The following is a 19,766-nucleotide window of genomic DNA, read 5'->3' as shown; positions in this document are numbered from 1 at the left end:
ATCTGCAATGCTTAATCTACCTACTGTTCTGTGAAGAAATTATATTATAAGGGGTTTTTTTCTGGCTTTCTGACCTGAGAGAACCTGCTGTCAGATACTTGTGGGTACTTGATAAATATGGATTAAGTGTGAATCTAATAATGGAGAAATAAAGGCACAAAATATAGAGCATGGGACAGTTAATCTAAGACACCATGAAAATATTCACCTTTAATTTCTGGCTGGTATAGTGAGTCTCTGGGAATACTTTTTGCATCAACAGAATGATCTAGTTCTATTGTTCCCCTTTTTAGCATACACAGGCTTGTGAAACCATTGCGGCTTTCTTTTTTCCTTTCAGAAAAAGGACACTATGCAGAAAAAGACCTGAGGTCCTGGTGGATAAAAAACTGACCATAAGCTAGCAATGCACTATGTGGCAGAGAAGGCCAGTAGCTTCCCAACCTACATGAGGAAACGCATTTCCAGCAGGTCAAGGCAAGTGATCCTGTCCTCTCCACGCAGCCCTGGTGAGACACATCTGGGTGCTGCGTCCACTGCGGGATTCCCCAATACAAAAGAGGCAGGTACATAATGAAGGGTGTCTAGCAAAGGGCCAGAACGGTTACTAAGGGCTTGAAGCTTGTCTTACATGAGGACAGGCTGAGAGAGCTGGAAGTGTTCAGACTGGAGCAGATAAGGCTCAGGCTCTTTTCTATGTGTATAAACATTTGATAGGAGCGAATGAAGAGAGAGACAGACTCTGCTCACTGGTGCCCAGTGGCAGGACAAGAAGAAATGGACATAAATTGAAATGCAGGAAATTCCAGTTAAACAGAAGAGAACACTTCTTTTTTCTTTTTTTCTTTTTTTTTTTTTTTTCCCAGTGAGCAAGCACGGGAAAAGGTCGCCCAGAGAGGCTGTGGAGTCTCCATTCTTGAAGATACACTGGACCTGACACATCTAGAGAGTGATGCAATCTCGATGACCAGTGGGTTGGGCTGGGGATTTCCACAGGTCTCTTCCAGCTTCAGCAAAGATGGTGTAGTGGGTTGACCCTGGTTAGACAGCAGGTACCTACCAAGTCACTCTACCACACCCCCTCCTCAGCAGGACAGGGAAAGAAAATACAATGAAAAGCTTGTGGGTCAGAATAAAGACAGGAAGAAAAATCAGCAATTATTGTCATGGACAAAACAGACTCAACCTGGGGAAATTAATTTGTTGCAAATTAACAGTGTAAGATAATGAGAAATAATAAGAATATAAAAAAACCCCTGCACCCTACGTGGTGCAGGTGGATGAGGAATGGGCGGTTGCAATCAGTTTGTGACACTTTTGCTGCTCTTCCTCCTTACACTCTTCCCCTGCTCCAGCATGGGTTTCCACCTATGGGATACAGTCTTTCACAAACTTCTCCCATGTGGGTCCTTCTCAAAGGCTCTAGTTCTTCAAGAGCTACTCTAGCATGGGTCGTTCAGGAAGAGGCTTCTCCAGCATGAGTCATTCATGGTACCACAGGTCCTGCTGTGCACTAGTTCCTGACCAGGCTCCTCTCCATGGGCTGCACTGCCTGCCAAGAGCCTGTTCCAGTGTGGGCTTTCTGTGTGCTGCAGTGTCCTTCATGTCATACCCACCTGCTGCAGCATGGGGTCCACCACAAACTGCAGGTGGGTATCTGCTCCGCTGTAGACCTCCACAGGCTGCAGGAGGACAACCTGTCTCACCATGTCTTCATCATGGACTGGAGAAGAATCTCTTCTCTGATGCCTGAAGCACCTCCTTCCCCTCCTTCTCCAATCTTGTTGTCTGCAGAACTGTTTCTCTCACATATTGTCACTCCTCTCTCACAGCTGTTGTTGCACAGCATTTTTACCCTTTTAGAAATATGTAATCGCAGAGGTGCTACCAACATTGCTAGTTGGTGCAGCTTTGGCCAGCATCAGGTTGGTTCCGGAGCCAGCTGGAACAGCTTCTGACATGGGGGCAGCTTCTTGTGTCTTCTCACGAAGTCACCCCTGCATCCCCAACCCCCTTTACCAAAACCCTGCAACATAAACACAGTACAGTCTAATTCTAAGGTTCTGTGAATATATGAAAAATATCAAGGTTCAGCATATATACATGTCCTCATCTATTTCAGAAAACAAAAACAAAACCACAATATGTTGCATGTATTCTGCAGTTTTTGAAACGTAAAACAATTACTTGAGGAGTTCTTTACATTAAAAGCTATTATTGTATGTTTTTAAAGTATTTAGTAAATATCCCTAGCAGTGGGGAACAGGACGCTGAATATGTTAAGCATTTAACAGTAAACACTTTGAAAGCTAGTTTCAGACACCTACCCTACGTGTACATTTTCACCAACCTCTGTAATAACCTTTTTCTGAAAGGAGCAATTTGGAGCGCTGACTCTACGGTCTGGTTCTTAGAGCTCAGTGGCAAGCCTCCCTTTGATTTATATTCTGCAAGATAGGGCTCTGACTCTTTAAACAAAGTCTTAAAGCATATTTTTAAAAAATAGAAGTAGAAGTAGAAGTAGAAGTAGAAGTAGAAGTAGAAGTAGAAGTAGAAGTAGAAGTAGAAGTAGAAGTAGAAGTAGAAGTTTTCATCAACATACCATACATCTGGTAGGAAGAAGAAGAAATGTGGTACGTATCAGCAAGCAAAGATGAAATGAGAAGATGGTTGAAGACACTGGGTCTTGATCAATGGATTGAAATAGCTGCCCAAGAGGTACAGGCTCAAGGGAACAATCACTAGCAGCAAGAATATGGGGGGAGAGGGGGGAGTTGTCCATTGCTGCTGTTACTTACTGGTACCGATTTACTTCAGCAATCACTACTTTAAAGTTTTCCCTCTGCTATTGTTTTGTGCTGCAGCAAATGCTTACTGTTTTGAGACAATTCCTACTAGAAATTGTATGCCTTCTTTTGGTCTATGAATGGGAGTTTTTCCAAGCAGAAGGAACAAAGGAAAGAGGCTTTGCAGCTCAGAACCAGCTTTGATTTAAGCTAGTTTTGATTTAGTATTTGCAAAGGTATATAGAGTTCTGTGGTTGCTATTTCTGCTGCAAAGAGAGAAACTAAGAAAATGGGTCCTGATGAAAGCAGAAAATAATTTCAGTCTCAGCAAAGGCATTTCCCTTGACACAAAAGGGATTCTTAGGAATTGAACATTCTCTGCAAAGAGTGTTGGTCAGAACTTCACATATGTTCATGGTATGTCAGACGATTTCTGAGGTATATTTAAAAAAAAAAGAAAGGATTAAGGAAGGATCCAATCTAGCTAATACCTTTTACAGATCTTAGAATTATATGTTCTCTAAATATGTCACCTTGCTGTTCAGGTATAGTCAGAAAGGCTAAAAGAATTTTGGAAGTTACTAGGATAAGATTAGAGAACAAAATTCTGCCATTATATAAAGCCATTGTGTGCCTGCATCTTCAGAAGTACATGCATTTCTGGTCAACCCCTTCTCACAGACAGCAGCAAAAAGAGTATAAGGAGAGAAAAGTTTAACAAGAACGGCTGAGAGAATCCAATGTTGGATAAAATTTTAAAGTGTGGATGAAAAATATTGTGAAATGCATGAAGTCATGAATGACATGGAGAAGATACATAATAATAATTAGGTTGTAGCAAATAAAAGGATTAGACAGAAGGATTAATCAGCAAAAGGAAGTATTTTTTCATAAAAATGCTGCAAGATCTTGTATTTGGCAAAAGGAGAAGTATATTTAAAAAGTGATTTATAGAAATTTATAGAAAATATCCACTAAGCTCTATTAAATACAAACATATGGATACAATCTTCAGTTTGGGAAACCTTGAAACACACAGTGTACCAGAGGAAATACTGTTCTGTACTTACCTTTTTTTATGCTCTTCCTGTTACTGATTATTCAGAGATGATTAAAGAAAATGAAGCTTTTTTTTTTTCTTTTCATGCAGTGTAATTATTCTTTTATTTTTAATATGCAGAAATACCAAACCCAAGAAAATATGATGTGCATTTTATGTTACTTGTTCTAGTCAGTCTTTATGTGCTTTTCTGGTCTCTGCAAGGTATATTATTAAGCCCTCAGGAAGCTAGTAGACGGACTTTCACAATTTCTGAAAAAGTCAAAAGGGAAACCTTTAGACCTCTCTTTGTCCTGTATTTACTCTTGTACATGGAGAGGTTAGCACTTTAACTGGACTGGGAAATATCACTGTTTTCTGTTAAGGGATGTTAGGGGTGGCTGCTGTCTCCAGCGGCCTCAGCGCAGGATCTGTCCTGCCGAGGTATACCTAGGAACCTGGGGTCTGCCCAGGCTGAGGGATGTGACTGCCGCTCTCCCATTTGCTGGTTGAACCAGTGGTGAAGCTGAGCACATGTCCCAGGGATACACACATGGACACGGGACACACACACAGGCAGGATGCTGACACAGCTGGTCACACAGGCTGCCACAGACAAGGCACTGCCTTCAACAGCACCCACAGACTGGACTCACATAACAAACAAACACAGAGAGGTGAGTCCCCTCCTCCTCATGGATTGGCAGAGGCAGAACATCACTAGTGCAGCGCACGCACAACACTCTACAGATTCACAAGTAAAAGCACAAATCCCTCAAAGTGTTTCTATGGACCCTTGTCCCTCTTACGCACTCGATGGGTACCTTCCTCGCTGGCTGCTCCAGCTCAGTGCTTGCTAGCGAGCACATGGCAATCAACACTCATTCCACAGGCACCCCACACTTGCAGGTGTGGTTGGGCTAACCCTGCACCTGCCTGATACCCTGGCATGAACCCAGGGCTACTCAGCTGATTAGCTAGACAAACTTAAAGTTTGTCAGTGAATGCACACACCCACACCCCACGAACATCAGGTTCAAGGAAGATACAGACAGTGAGATCCTACACAGCAACCAGCGTGAGACACATGGGCAGTGACCCAATGTACCGCTCCAGCGGCCAGTGCTGAGCCCCTCAGCACCTCACTCACACCAGTCCCCCAGTAGCTGGTTTTCAGGGAACACACACCATTCCCACCCCAGTGACTGGAGGCTAAAAGCTCCCACTTACTCCTGTAGCTGACACCAGGGCAGAGGTGCCTACAACCCAAGTCTGACTCCAGTAGTTGGCACCAAATTTCACTCACACACTTAAGTCTCATGGGCACTTAGTCCACACATTCTTACAGGATGGAGAGGGAGAATACACAGAGAGATAGTAAAGATTTAATGGGAAGATATAAGAAGATAGGACAGACTTTAGTGATCAGGCCTAGGGCTCAACCAGACAAGAGTGTGGATCGGCCCAGTTTTGCACTTGATACTCTTGGGCCCCTTTCTGTCTAGCCCTGCTTTGTTCCTACATGCTGCTCCTCCCCCTCATCCATTTTCTTAGTCCCACTGACCCACTTCTAACATCCTGACCTCAGAGTTATATCGTTCTCAGTAGCAAAGTCCCAGTTTGCCTGCAGTTTCTTGATAGCCCATCAATTACTGCAACTGACCAGGTTTATTTCTGGTTATTGTCTTTGTTAGTTAACTGGTCAGGTTTTATGCCTCTTTATATTGTCTCCCTCTCTTTTCTTATGATCCCAATTTGACATGGTGCTTAGTCAGATAATAATACTGAAAAATGAAAATTCTCACACTTCACATATCCTTACCAATTAGTGTGCCTGGCTGGATTTGTTCTTGTCACTGTCCTTATCATTTGTTTGTCAGGTTTATGTCTATATTCTTGTTTATGGCCTCCTTCTTTTCTCATTATCCTTCTTTGCTTTGAAAAAGTCCTTAACCAGATATGTGGCAAGGAGCACTCTTCTTCCACATACCCTTACATTATCCATTTTTTTTCTTCTGAGAGGCCAAATTCCAGCTTTAAGAAAATGGAAGAGCTTAGAGATCTGGTCCCTGTTAAGGTTTCAATAGATATCCATTCCTGGTTCATAATTTCATGTCAAGTCGTTTAGGACCAGCAAGTACAAACACCAGGAAAAACAGTCACTGTAACATACTCTTGGAGTGTGAGGAAAATATGGCTACCAGGCAACATAGTGTTGTGTGTAGTGAGGTACTGATACCCATACTACAGTCTAGTCTTGTGTCTTCTCTATTTTCTTATTTACACCTGTAATTAAGTACTCCTGAAAGGCTGCCTCTTCTGGCAGAACCTGGCAAGCTTCAGATGTTTTTAGGAAGTTCGCTGAGCTGAAGAAGTTTTAATTGAATTTTTACCCATTGCAGTTAGTGAAATGATAGTTCTGCACACAGCTGTTGGACACCTCTCCTGAGCAGCAGATATCTTGATGGGTCATCTAGGTACACGGAAAATTTTAAGAGTATCCTGTCATACAAATCTTTTGACTTGATACTAGTACAATGAGGGAAGAGAGATACTCTGACAAGAAAATCTGTCAACCAGTCTTGGATTGTTAATGGAATCTTGAAAACATTGACGTACATAAGTGATGTCTTACATCCTTTTTCTACATGAGTATACCTTTTCCCTCTCTTGTACTTATGCAGTGGATTTCACCTTATTATTCTCCTATTTGATCCAGACAGTTCCCAGACTATATAATGACATATTGCCGAAGACAATTGTTGGTTTGACTGAAATAAAAATGGCTGAACTGGAAGTGAAGGACAGAATACCCTTAAGTCTTTATTTTCTTTTGTGCTAATTCCCACTGCATACTGTGCTCCTGTGTAAACACATATGCAAAAGTACTAAGTTGTCAAGCATATGGGGCACAAACAGGCATAAAACAGTTATCACACCTAGTTGACAGTTCAGCACTAGGATGTTTATATGTCTGGCCATTCTCAAGATGGCTTCACCTGCAATTTTGTCAGAATAAATACCAGGATCATTGGTGTAGCACCAGAATCAATATCTGTTTTCACAGACTCACATTTTCCCACATTTTCTCACATTTTAGTCACAAGACTAAATTAGTCTTCTTAAGTATTCACCCTGTTCTGTGCAAATAATCATAGAGGAACTCATTGACATGGAAGTGGACAAAGGAATATCTCTGGGATTTCCTGAATTGAGCTTATCTTTATCCTGAGTTTGGTCTACTTGAGATTTGATCACACTGAATTTCTAGTCCTTTTCTTTGGTTTTGGCTCAGAATAGATCACTGCAGACTGTTGATTTTATAAAATCTTCTTGAGTAGACATCTTCCTGCACTGCAACTGCTCATGCATCATTCCAATAGTGTGCATGGAACTCTGCAGTAGTCTGGGTGGTGTTTTATCAGTTGTTGGGGTTCATGCCTGGAAACTGCTCTGGGATGTCTGTGACATCTGTTTCAGTGTCAGTCCTGGGATGGATTGAGTATAATGACTGCAGTATTGCAATAGAGGGTTAGAAGCTCTTTAGGAAGGACAGGATGGGAAGACAAGGAAAGGGAGTTGCATTTTATGTGAAAGAGCAGCTGGAGTGCATGGAGCTCTGCCTGGGGATGGATAAGGAGCCAACTAAGAGTTCATGGGATAGGCTTAAAGAGAGAACTGGTAGAGGTGGCATTACAGTTCTTGTCTTCTATAAGCAACCTGACCAGTAAGAACAAGTGGATCAGGCCCTCAGACAGAGGAACAGCTTCATGTTTGTAGGCCCTGGTCTTCATGGGGGACTTAACAACCTCAATATCTGCTGGAGGGACAACACAGCAGTACACAAGCAATACAGGAGGTTTCTGGAGTACACAGAGGATAGCTATCCCCAAGCTACAGAGGAGCCCATGAGCAGAGGTGTTCTGGACCTCATGTTCACCAGCAAGGATGGACTCACCAGGAACGTGAAGATCATTGGAGGCCTATGCTGCAGTGCCCATGAGATGGTGGAGTTCAGGATCCTCTGGGCAGGGAGGAAGGTGAAAACAAAGCTCACAACCCTGAACTTCAGGAGAGAAGACTTGGCCTTGTCAAAGCCTGCTCAGAAGAGTCCCAAGGGATAAGGCCCTGGAGGGAAAGGAAGCTGAGGAAAAGTGGTTAATATTCAAGGATCACCTCCTCCAAGCTCAAGAGAGTTCCATAGCAATAAATACAAAGTCAGGCAAAAATACCAGTAGAATAATATGGATGAACAAAGAGCTCCTAGACACACTCAGGCTCAAAAAGGAGGCATACAGGGGATGGAAGCAAAGTCGGGTAACCTGGGAGGAATGCAGAGACATTTTCCAAGCAACTAGGGATGAAGTTAGGAAAGCTAAAGCCCAGGTGGAATTGAAGCTTGCTAGGGATGTCAAAGGATAGAAGACGGGCTTATACAAGTACACTTATACAAGTACACAGGCAATAAAAAGAAGACTGGGGAAAATGTGGGCCCATTGCTCAATGGCACAGGGGATCTGGTTACACAGGACATAGAAAAGGCTGAGGTACTGAATGTCTTCTTTGTGTCAATCTTCACTAGCAAGACTGTCCCACAGACCAGGGGGAAAGCCTGGAGCAAGGAAGATGTACCTCTGGTGGATGAGGATCATGTCAGGCAATACTTAAGAAAACTGGACATACATGTCCATGGGCTATGATGAGATTCACCCATGAGTGCTGAGGGAGCTGCCTGATAGAGAGGTTAGTCTTGGTAATCTTTGATCAATCATGGTAATCATTGCACTGGGAGAAATACCTGAAGACTGGAGGAAAACAAATGTAACGCCTATCTTCAAGAAGTGCAAGACTAAGGACTGAGGGAGTAACAGGCCAGTTAACTTCACCTCCATCGCTGGGAGGGTGATGGAGCAACTAAATGTGGGAATGATTTCCAGGCATGTAACAGTCATAAGAAAGTGACCAAGAGTAGTCAGCATGGATTCAAGGGGAAGTCACACTTGACAAACCTGATAAACATCTATGATGAAATGGCTGGACTGATAATCAAGGGGACAGCAGTGGATATTGTCTACCTGGACTTCAGTAAGGCCTTTGACACTGTTTCCTGTAAGATCCTCATAGACTAGCTGTTGATGTGTGAGCTGGATAAGCAGACAGTGAAGTGGGTTGAAAGCTGGCTGAATAGTCAGTCCAGAGGGTTGTGCTCAGTTGAACAAAGGCTAATAACTAGTGGTATATCTCAGAGGTCAATACTAGGTCTAATATTACTTAACATCTTCATTAATGATCTATGTGATGAGGCAGAGTGTACCCTCAGCGAGTTTGCTCATGATACAAGCCTGGGAGGAGTGTTTTATAGGGTCATGCTGCCATCCAGAGGGACTTCACCAGGCTGTAGAAATGGGCTGTCAGGTACCTCATGATGCTCAACAAGAGGAAGTGCAAAGTCCTGCACCTCAGGAGAAACAACCCTTAGGGGGCCACCCAGCTGGAAAGCAGCTTGGCAGAAAAGGCCTTCAGGGTCCTGGTGGACAGCATATTAAATACGAGTCAGCAATGTGACATTGCCACAGAGAAGGCTAATAGTGTCCTGGGATGCATTAGAGAAAGTATTGGCAGAAGTTCAAGGGAGGTGATGCCTTTTATTCAGCACTGATAAGGCCATACCTGAAGTATTGTGTCCAGTTCTGCACTCCCCAGCACAAAAGAGATATGGAGCTACTGGAGACTGGCCAATGAAGATTATAGACTGGATCATCTCTCCTATGAAGAAAGGCTGAGCAAGCTGGTACTATTTAGCCTGGAGAAGAGAAGGCTGAGGTGGGATCCTATTAATGTATATAAGTACCTGAAGGGTATTACACCCCTCTTGAAGGGAGGGTGTAATACCAGGCTGTTGTCAGCTGTTTTCACTGTGCCTGGTGACAGGACCCAGGGACAATGGGCACAAAGAAATACAGGAGGTTCCTTCTGAACATCAGGAAACACTTTCTCACAGTGAGGGTGATTGAGCACTGGCACAGGTGGCCCAGAGATGTTGTGGAGTCTGGCACCTCAGAGATATACTAAAGCTGTTTGGATATGGTCCTGGGAAACTGGCTCTAGGTGGCCCCGATTGAGCAGGGGGATTGCATCAGATGATCTCTAGAGGTTCCTTGCAATTTCAACCATTTTGTCATTCTGTGATAATGCCAGTAGTTTCACACAGTGGCTCATTGTGATTACTGGGAGATGTAGGAATACATTCTTGTCATCAGCATTCAGCTCATGCATGTGGGACTTGTCTCCTAAAGCATGTTTCCTAATACATAGTGGCATCGTTTTTGTTATCTGCTCCATACAGCTAGCTACTCTGCACATGTCTGCCTGTTTTAAGCTTATCATGAATACTGTGCCCACATATAGGCTGCCAGTGAGGCTCATGAGCTTGGCACAAGAACTGCTGTTTCTCTACTGGGATGCCTGTTGAAGAAATAGTTTTTTGAAGGGTATAAAGTACTCCTTTCTAACATCTCTTGTTGCTTTTTGTATCCCTCAGTTTGCCTAGTCCTTGTAATTATTTCTCAGCCCTGAAATCTGTTGGCTGGCATCCTCTGTGACATGAAATAGTCTCTCTTGCCATAAACAGTGCAGTCCCAGGTTGACTCATGATGAAGCTTGCTTGCAAAGTTATTGTATTTTACTGGAGTTTTAAGGACTGTAATGAAATTCTCTGGATTCACCCTTCTCTAGGAACTGTGAGGAAAAGTGTTCATCTAAATGACAAGCGGCAGCATTATATAAAGTTGCTTCTTAATTCATAAGGTTAAAGGGCAGCATGTTATCCTCAACCTATAACCCTGTCAAATACAGAAAAAAGCTGAATTGCTACCCAACTGATTTGGTTTTCAGGACCTGATGCTTACCTAGAGTGCTGGTTTCTGGTTTTCTACTTGATCCAGTCCTCAGTAATTTTAAAAACAAACTGACCTGGAGATGTAACTGGTAATCAAGAATAAGAGGGCTTTGTATCACACTTCCAGTCTTTCACAAACTGTCTCTGATTCTATTTCAGGGCTCCTACTAAATTTCCACAGTGAAATCATGAAATTTTTTATTTTTTAAAGAAAACAGTAATTTATAAACCTGTTCTTAACAGCGTGACTTACTCGGCTCTAAGCAAATCAGCCACCTGAAGTAAAACATTCCTTGGAGAAGCTTAGGAGGGCAAAAAAAAAGAAAAAAAGGAAATAAGAAAGCCTAAGTATTCCTCATCCCCAACTCTCTGACAAGTCAGAAGTACACTTCCATTGGAGTATGCATATATTGCATGGCTGCACATGATAGAACATCATCCACAGCAAAATTATTTATATTTGTAATGGGAAGTTGTAGCCTAGAAATATGAGGAGAGTGGTAGTTGAAGAGATATTAAAGCTAATCATATCCTGTTCCTCAATAGATCAATAGAACAGATGGTAACTTTGTACATTTTGCATGCTGTGAGTGCCTGAAGCCATAGCAACATCCACCTCATGCTGGAAATCTATTTCTATCTCCCCCTGCTATTTTATCTTCTCTGAAAACTGTCATCTCAGTGTCCAGAATCCACACCTTAGAAAACCTGGAGACTTACTCATTGCAGATTATTAACCTCTTTTATACCTGTGGCACAGTCACATATAACTTCACCAAAATCATCAGGCCTAAAGTAAACTGCAATGGCCCAGGCACAAAAACACTCCTGTCGTATTTGGACAGTGCACAAGGCAAGAATTCTGACAAAATATTTTCAGAACATAACTGCTCTTTGATTCAGGCTCACAATTCGCTAATAGTGAATTCAGAAATGTGTGAGTTATGATCACTAGTAATCACAGTTGCTAGTGATTTAGTCACTAGCAATGAACTGACAAACGCTTTTGTTGCCTTGTTGGTGATCAAATTGAGAGCTTTGAAAGAGGATAACTTTCCACATGGAAGAAATGAGCAATCTCTAAAAATCAGAAAGGTATTCTTAAATGTAAGATCTCACATCCTTTTCATTCCATCTGTCTGACTTTTATTCAAGGATAGATCTTTGAAAATAATCAAGTATTTTCTGTATTAAAATTTCATGAAGATGATTTATAACGCTCTTGTGAGTTCATGACTGTATTTCCATTTGTTTGACTTTTAAAACATTTCTGTGTACTGGGAGTTTTGCAAAGCGTGTAGTGGGACCTAGTCTTGGCTGAGATTAGTCTGAGGATCAACTAGAAGATTTGAAGAGCTGTGAATTTCAGTGATGTTTCCTGCAGTTCATGGTGAGAATAAATAGGAAGTTATTTGTGCAACTGAAAATTCTACATTTTTTTGAAAACTGATTTTGACATTGATGGAGGTACTAACGTCCCACATCATTTTAACATTAATTTCTGAACATTTCAAAGGCAGAGCTGAAAAAATTTTCTTTGACATTCATTTTTTGTGTCCAGGTGTTAAACTTCAAATCAATTGGCAAAACCCAAATCTTACCCTTGTTAACTCTTCATAAGATGAAATTTAATGCAAAACCAAAAGTGGATGAGGGACAGTATTTTAAATACACACTCGTCTTAAGCTGTATTTTATCAAGATTCCACTTCCTTCTTTGAACTGAAATAATTGGAACTACACTGTGTTGGCAGTCTGCATTAATCCTTGTTTGCTCAAATGCACTCTTTTGGAATCTTTTTTTTTTTCTAATACATTAGTTCCTATATATAAATAATAATTCTCACACAGAAACTAGAAGTAGTTTGAAGTCTCTTTCCTTTAAAAAATGTTAATTTATCACAATTAAAACAAACTTTTAAACAATGAGAGCAAAAAAGGAAAATAACTCCAAATTTATTTTTGCTTTTTTTTTTCTTCAAATGGGTTAGACAAGTCTTGTGGATTAAAAAAAATATAATTATCTTACATAATTACAATTGCTGTTGATGACTATTAAGTTTGCTTTAAAGGACTTATGAAGTAACAAGTACATAGGCCTCAGGATGTTTAAAGGTTTATTTGTATTAACTGTCTTAGTTCTGGTAGAATCATAGAAACATAAAATGGTTTGGGTTGGAAGAGACCTTAAAGATCATCTAGTTATAATCCCCTCTGCCATGGGCAGGAACACCTTCCACTAGACCAGGTTGCTCAAAGCTCCACCCAACCTGGCCTTGAACACTTTCAAGGTGGGGGGCATCCACAGCTGCTCTGGGCAACCAAGCTCTGAGAAGTTTCAATTAGATATTGCTATTTTCCATTGCACTGTGGTAAAATTCTCCAAGTGCAAAATCGTTCTTTAAAATGTTGGAAAAAAAATGGAAATTGGAAAATCCATTAACTTTGGGGGCTTTTTTGTAGCAATTTCTGTGCTTTTAAAAGGTAATTTAGATAACTAATTATGCTCTTTATTTTTTGTTTATATCTTTACATAATATTACTTATATACTTGAAGAAACAAAAAAGGGGTTCTTCTCATGGGAAATTTACAGTCACTGTTTTTCCTGCCAGGTCTTTGACTCCCTGCCCCCCACCCCCCCTTATCCCATTTCTCTTTAATATATTGCAACAGTATTTTTCATATACTTACTCCTTTCCAAAAGATTATACTTCTCAGCATGGTAGGAGCACAGATTTTCTCTGCCTTTTTGTGGGAGACGTTCCCATTTGTGAAACATCTTGTCTAAAGACTATAACAAAAATTAATCTGCATTGAAAAACTCTTTTTCAGAACAAACATCCATTGCAATATTTACTTATGATGTTTTTATGTCATGCTTCCCATGCTGTTGTCATAGCATATTTTATTTCCATCATATTTTATTCAAGTATTTTTTGAATCAGTGTTTTCTTTTTACACACCCAGTACCTTTACCGTAATTATGCAAGAAATGCAGATAAATAAATGTGAGGATTGGAAGTAAAAGATATAAAAGTCAAGAACTTTTTTCTACAATATTATTTAGAGCTTATTCTTTTCTAGAAATAAAATAACAGTAGTAGGAAATTATTCAATATCATATCTCTACTACAAGCAGCCAGATCTTTACCGATGCATCACACTGTGATATCTTTGCTATTAAGTATAGTTCAGTAAATGTCACTTTTAAAGGTAGACTTTCCAGTTAACTCTTGTATGAACTATCTATATTACTAGTGTTTAATTATGGCTGTAGTTTACAATCATTTAAAGGCTGCTTTTTGTTGAAGGAAATCTATCTGATACTCTTTTCAATTTATAAAAAAAGGTAATATTTCCTTATTATGCACAGATTTTATAGATTTATTAAATTGCTATATAAACCAAAGTAGTATTATTTAACTATCTTGTATATATAAGTATATGTATAAGTATGAAGTACAGGAAAAAATATGTTGATCAAACTTCACAGTAATCGATTAACTTCACAAAGCTGTTGTGAAAAGTAAAATAAATAAAATTTGATGAACCTGTTCAGTTGTACTATGGTAATGTATGGTAATTGTCAGTCAGTGGTATGGGAGGGATTTAGTGATCCCTAAAAATCAGTCGCTGGAGGGAAGGAAAGATGTGGTCATGGTAAACTGAGGCTGTCTTAGACAGCAGTAGGCATTTGGCAAAGTAGAGGAGAAACAGCTGATTCTAGGAATCAGTTTCAGAGAGTTGGAAGAACGAGTAGACCTCATCATGAGTGTGAATAGAAACCAGGAGAGAAGTGGAGTGAGCTAGGGCAGATGTTACTGAAGTCTTGTGAAGAGGCGGAGAAGGACGAGCTGGAGAAGGATGAAGAGGAAATGTATATGGGAGAGAGGGGTACTTTTAGCCAGACAAGGCAGAGTGAGAGGGGAGAGTTGTATGTGATGGAAACTATGGAGTTGTAAACATTAAGAAGACAGAAAATACTGGATTTCTATGTCAGTTACTGAAAATTTACCCTTTAAAAATCACATGTACAGAAAAATCTCCCACAAATAGTCTTTCATCACACTGTAGGATAACTGATGTAGATATCTTGTTCTCAGGGATCTACTCACTTCAACTTATCAAAGTGTCCAACAGTTCACATCAATTCTGAAAAGTCTTTAATAAATGTTTGTTTTTAAAACATATAAACTTAGCTCTTTGTTTAATCCTTTGCAGCTGCTCTTACCTAGAAAATATGTTAAGGATGGGAATATGGAAGTCCATTTAACTCAAGAAAAAAAAAAAAAATGAAAAAAAAAAAGTAATAAAACCCCAAGATTTTCAAGAAATTGAACTCAGTATCTGGGCCTCAATGGATCTAAGTTATTTCTCAAGTGAAGTGATTATCCTTTTTGTTGATTGTAACTTAAAATTCCTGTATCTTATACTAATGCTCTAAACTATATATATGAAAAGTAAATTTGTCATTTCTTAGTTGAAAAAAACAATCCAGGAATCTATGAAAATCCTGAATTCTTGACTCTTCTAAAAGGATTTGAAGTGAGATTTAAGAGTTTTAGCTAATATTAGATTAATGTCTGGTAAACTGTAATATTTATATTCTCTATATTTCTCTCCAAAAGCTTTTGATAGAAGATAGTATAGGTCAAATTCTGCAGTGACTTTCTTGGAGTAGTGATTAAAAAAGGATATGTTTCAGTGTTTTACAGTAGATCTGGAGATTATATTTTCTGCATGTGAGATGATTGCTCTTTACTATTGATTTGAATACTAACTCTGTATCTCCATATCGCAATTCTAATATTGCACTTGATATTGAGTACCACACTGCTTGCATGTGAGTACTTAAGATGTATTGAGTGTGGCCTTTTTGTTCATCCCTGGCAATTTAAATTTACGTGTTGATATCACTTCCTATAAATAGAAAGCATAGTTAAATCCTAGTTAATAAAATGTTTTCTCAGGTAAAATGTCTGATTTTTTATGTAGGAAAGCCCATATCTCTAACTGTTAGTTGTAAAAGATGCATAAGCAGGTCCTAAACTACGATTTTATTTGAAAAAGCATCCCAGAATGAAAAATATGCAAAATACTAAATTTGGCATATTGATGAAATTACACTTAAGAGCTGGGTGATAGAGAAAAATTATGAGCTAGCAGTATCAGCAGCGTGAAATATTAACCAACTAAACTGAAGTATAGATACAGGTTTTTAATGAGGACTGCTGTCCAGTAGGAGCCGAACTGTGACCTTTTATAGACATGGACACCAATATTAGCATTTTATATAAGTACAGTAAACACTTATTAACAGTTTTAACCAAAAGGAAATTGATTATGATCAGTGCTCGCACTAACAGAAGCAGGAGCTTGTCACAGGGCAAATAAACTGTAATTTCATCCCTGAAGTGTTTTATAAAAATATGCTCAGGGTCAGAGATGGTTTAAAATATATAAAAATCTACATTTTTCTGGAACACAGAGTTTTTTTATTCTAGGGTGGATATCTTATCAAGTAGCAAATAGAAAGCTAATGCTATCTTTACCACATGAAAATCTTAACTGTATATTCTCCATTACTATGAAGAAGAGTGAGTGATTCCTAACATACACTAACAAAAGGAGGATTAGTGTAGGAATTGCATGTGTGGTTGTAAATAAAAGTGTTGGAATCTGCTCTGTTTTACTGGAAATATTTAGTAGTAGTTGATGGAGCTTCCCAGTATGTTTCAGCATTTTGGAGTCCCTTAAGAGATTACAATGAATCTGGGTCCAGTATTTGAACTTATCATAAACATATAATTAGCTATATAACAACAAAGTAATTCCCCTTAAATTTCTGAGTACTGTCATGACAAAATTGTATTTACTTCCCTTACTTCCTTGTTTAAACCGGAGAATATAAGGTTAGGCCCTGGTTCTATGTTGAAATACTGCTGTTACTACAAGGTGCTGCAGAAAGAAGTGGAGAAAGCATAAGCAGATTCTGCAAGGATATCAAGTCTATTTCCTTGCATGGAAAAGCAGAAAATAATTATAAATTATTCAAAGAAATTATATAATTTATTAAAATAATAGTCCTGGCTATATTCTTACTAGATTTGCATGTAACTGGACTAGGGGAGGCGATTTACAAGCGTACCTGATACAACCAAGCACCCTTTTCTGGTGAGCGTGGAGAAAAGAAGGGGAGAATATGGTGCCCCAGGTGCCCATGCAGTTCTCAGGCACTACAAAATCTGCCTCTGGAAGAGGGATTGTGGCAAACCAGTTCTGAAACCTCAGTAATGCTTAAATCACAGCCTAACGTGAAACAAATATTGAAAAACTACTAAACATGAACATAGGCCTTTAAATGGAAGAAAATGTTCAAGTGATTTTGAGATTTATTCAAGTGTTTGTTAGCTGTTTATTGTTGAGTACCTTTTTTTAGTTAACAAAAAACTTCTAAAGATGGTTTTATAAACCAACTTTTAAGCCTCCACATTTAAAATTCTATACCTTTATTTTTAATGCTTAAATAAATCTCTCATGGATCATAAACAAACTCTTTTATACAATGTCATCTCATACATAGTGAAAGATGTCCTTCGGCTATAAACAATAGCTGTATGATTCTCTATTTTTTTAAATCAAATTACCTTTGCAAAATGGGTTTAGCCCACAAGAATAAAATATTTTCAAATTCTCACCAGTAAGGTTTTGTTAAACTAGAAAGAAATACTTGCAGAAATGCTAGGCTCTTACCCATCCTCACAACACTTATTTATACAAGTATAAATATAAATATATTTATTTAGTATAAAACTAAAACTTTATAAAATTATTTTAATAAAAATCAAAAGGAACTAAAACCAGTAATTAAAAACATTTTAAAGCTTTATTTAATTTTTAAAAATCAAGATACTTGAAAAATCAAATTAAATAAAACCTGCAGGCAATGCAGACTGGATATGTCAATTTCTCCTTCTAAAACTACTTTAAACAGCAAGCTTTTGGATGCTTGTTTTTCAAAGAAAGAAGGATTCTTCTTGAAGTGGATTTTCCAGTGGGTTCAGCATCCAGCAGCCTCAGTAAATGTTCAGATTCATAGGTGCAAATTGTTCTCAGTGGGAGCTCCTAGATGTTTATCTTGTTTGAGAATTTTAGCTTTTGTAGAAGAGCTGAACACATGGAGACCTGGCTGGCTGAGTTCTTTCTCCATCTTTTTTCCCTTCCTCCATCTTTTTTCCTTTACAAGGTTTTTCCTCCAGCAAGACAAGTGTATGCATAAACAAGATCAGCAAACACCAGTGAGGTATTATTTGAAGAAACGATTTTTGGTCTTCAGGGGGTCTTAACCTAGGTTCATACCTCTGCTCCATTTGCTGATTTAGATGCAGCCTTAGAGAAGTGTTTCTTTATCCACGCTGCGTGTTGATTCAATAGTTCTTTTCATCTCCTGACACATTTGAGTCAGGCTACAAGGCATAACACTAACTGTAGTTTATTACTTGTGCAAACTATTCAGAGGGCTCAATAAAAAACTAGGCTGTGGCCTATTCAAGCAATAAGGTAGCAGAGAACCAGGTGTCCAAGCTAACTACCGTTGAGAATGAAAACTGTCAGGTAGTACACCATTTACGTCAAATATCCAGTTCAGAACATGTTACTTCCATGGTTATCAATGAGCGTTCTCTCTGACATTGTGGAACTTGCATAAGGGAACATCTGTTGTAATCCTACAGAGTCACAAGAATATATAAGAACATAAGAAAGACCTAAGCCTCTCTGTGAAAATTTTGATGATTATATTCATACCACTGCTCAGTTCAATGTCTTCTGAAAAAAAAATTCTTAGGCACTTAGCTGTCTCTTTGTGGTCTGCAATGATCCAGACAACAGAGAGACGTGTCCTGTAGGACTGAATAGGCAGCAGAGAAATGTCCATTGGCATCTGCTCTGTAGAACACTTGTGTATACATTAATGACCAGCAGAAAAAGTTGATCCCTTTTTTTTTGTGCTTGGTAAATTATGCATGCACTGATTCTTATGGAAATTCTATTTGGGCATATTTGACAGTATTTCCATTTCGGCATTTTACCAAAAATCCTGTTTTCTAACCTTCTTTTGCACGAATTCTAAAGACAGATTTATTTATTTTTTTTTCCTAGAGTATGTGCAGTACATCCCTCTAGGCACAGTTAAAACAGAGAAAAACCTTAAAAAAAGGGCAACTAGAAAGGAGCTTACAACACAAGACCTTTCTGTCAAATCTAATTGAGATTCTTCTTGCATTAACTAAGTTGTAGCTAATAAACTTACAATGCCTGTTGCTGCTGCACAGACTTAACAAAATGATAGCTGTGAACTAAGTTCTTTTTTAAATTTGCAAGCATAATTTTGAGTAAACTTTCCCCAAACCAGTAGCATTGCATTGGCAGAAATAAGGATACCGTTATTGTGCAGCAATATGGGGGGTTCTATATTGCACCATTGTGGAATGAACTTGGATTTAATTAGCTTACTGTAGGGCATTTATTATTTAAAGCCTTTATATTCTATTATCTTCCTTGTCACTTCCTACTGCCTGAGCCATTCCAGTCCAGCAGCGTTTGTTTCAGGCTCTGTGATACAGGAAGGATATTGATAAACATGACTGAGTTTCTGGAGAGACCTCGGAGACAGTGGGACTGGAGACCTTGTCCTGTGAGGAGAGACTGTGGTACTGGGGCTAGTTCAGCTGGGAGAACGGGCTGCTTTGGGGGTATCCAACAGTGTTCCCCACACCAATGGGAGAGGATGGAAGGGGATGGAGGAGACGCAGCCAGGCTCTTTGCAGCAGTGTGTGGTGGGAGAGCGAAAGGCAGCAGAACAAGCTGAAACATGGGAGGCTCAGGCTGGAGATAAGGAGAAGCCTTTTCCCCATGAGGACAGCCCAGTGGTGGGGCCAGGGCCCAGGGAGGTTGGGCTGTCTCCAATCTTGGGTGTTTCACATCCCAGCTGGGTGAAGTCCTGAGCAGCCCGGCCTGAGCCCACAGCTGAGCCTGCTCTGGG

The sequence above is a fragment of the Numenius arquata genome, chromosome Z (genome assembly GCF_964106895.1).
Source record: "Numenius arquata chromosome Z, bNumArq3.hap1.1, whole genome shotgun sequence".
Lineage (NCBI taxonomy): Eukaryota > Metazoa > Chordata > Aves > Charadriiformes > Scolopacidae > Numenius > Numenius arquata.
The sequence above is the reverse complement of the archived record's forward strand: the minus strand, read 5'-3'. Positions refer to the sequence as shown.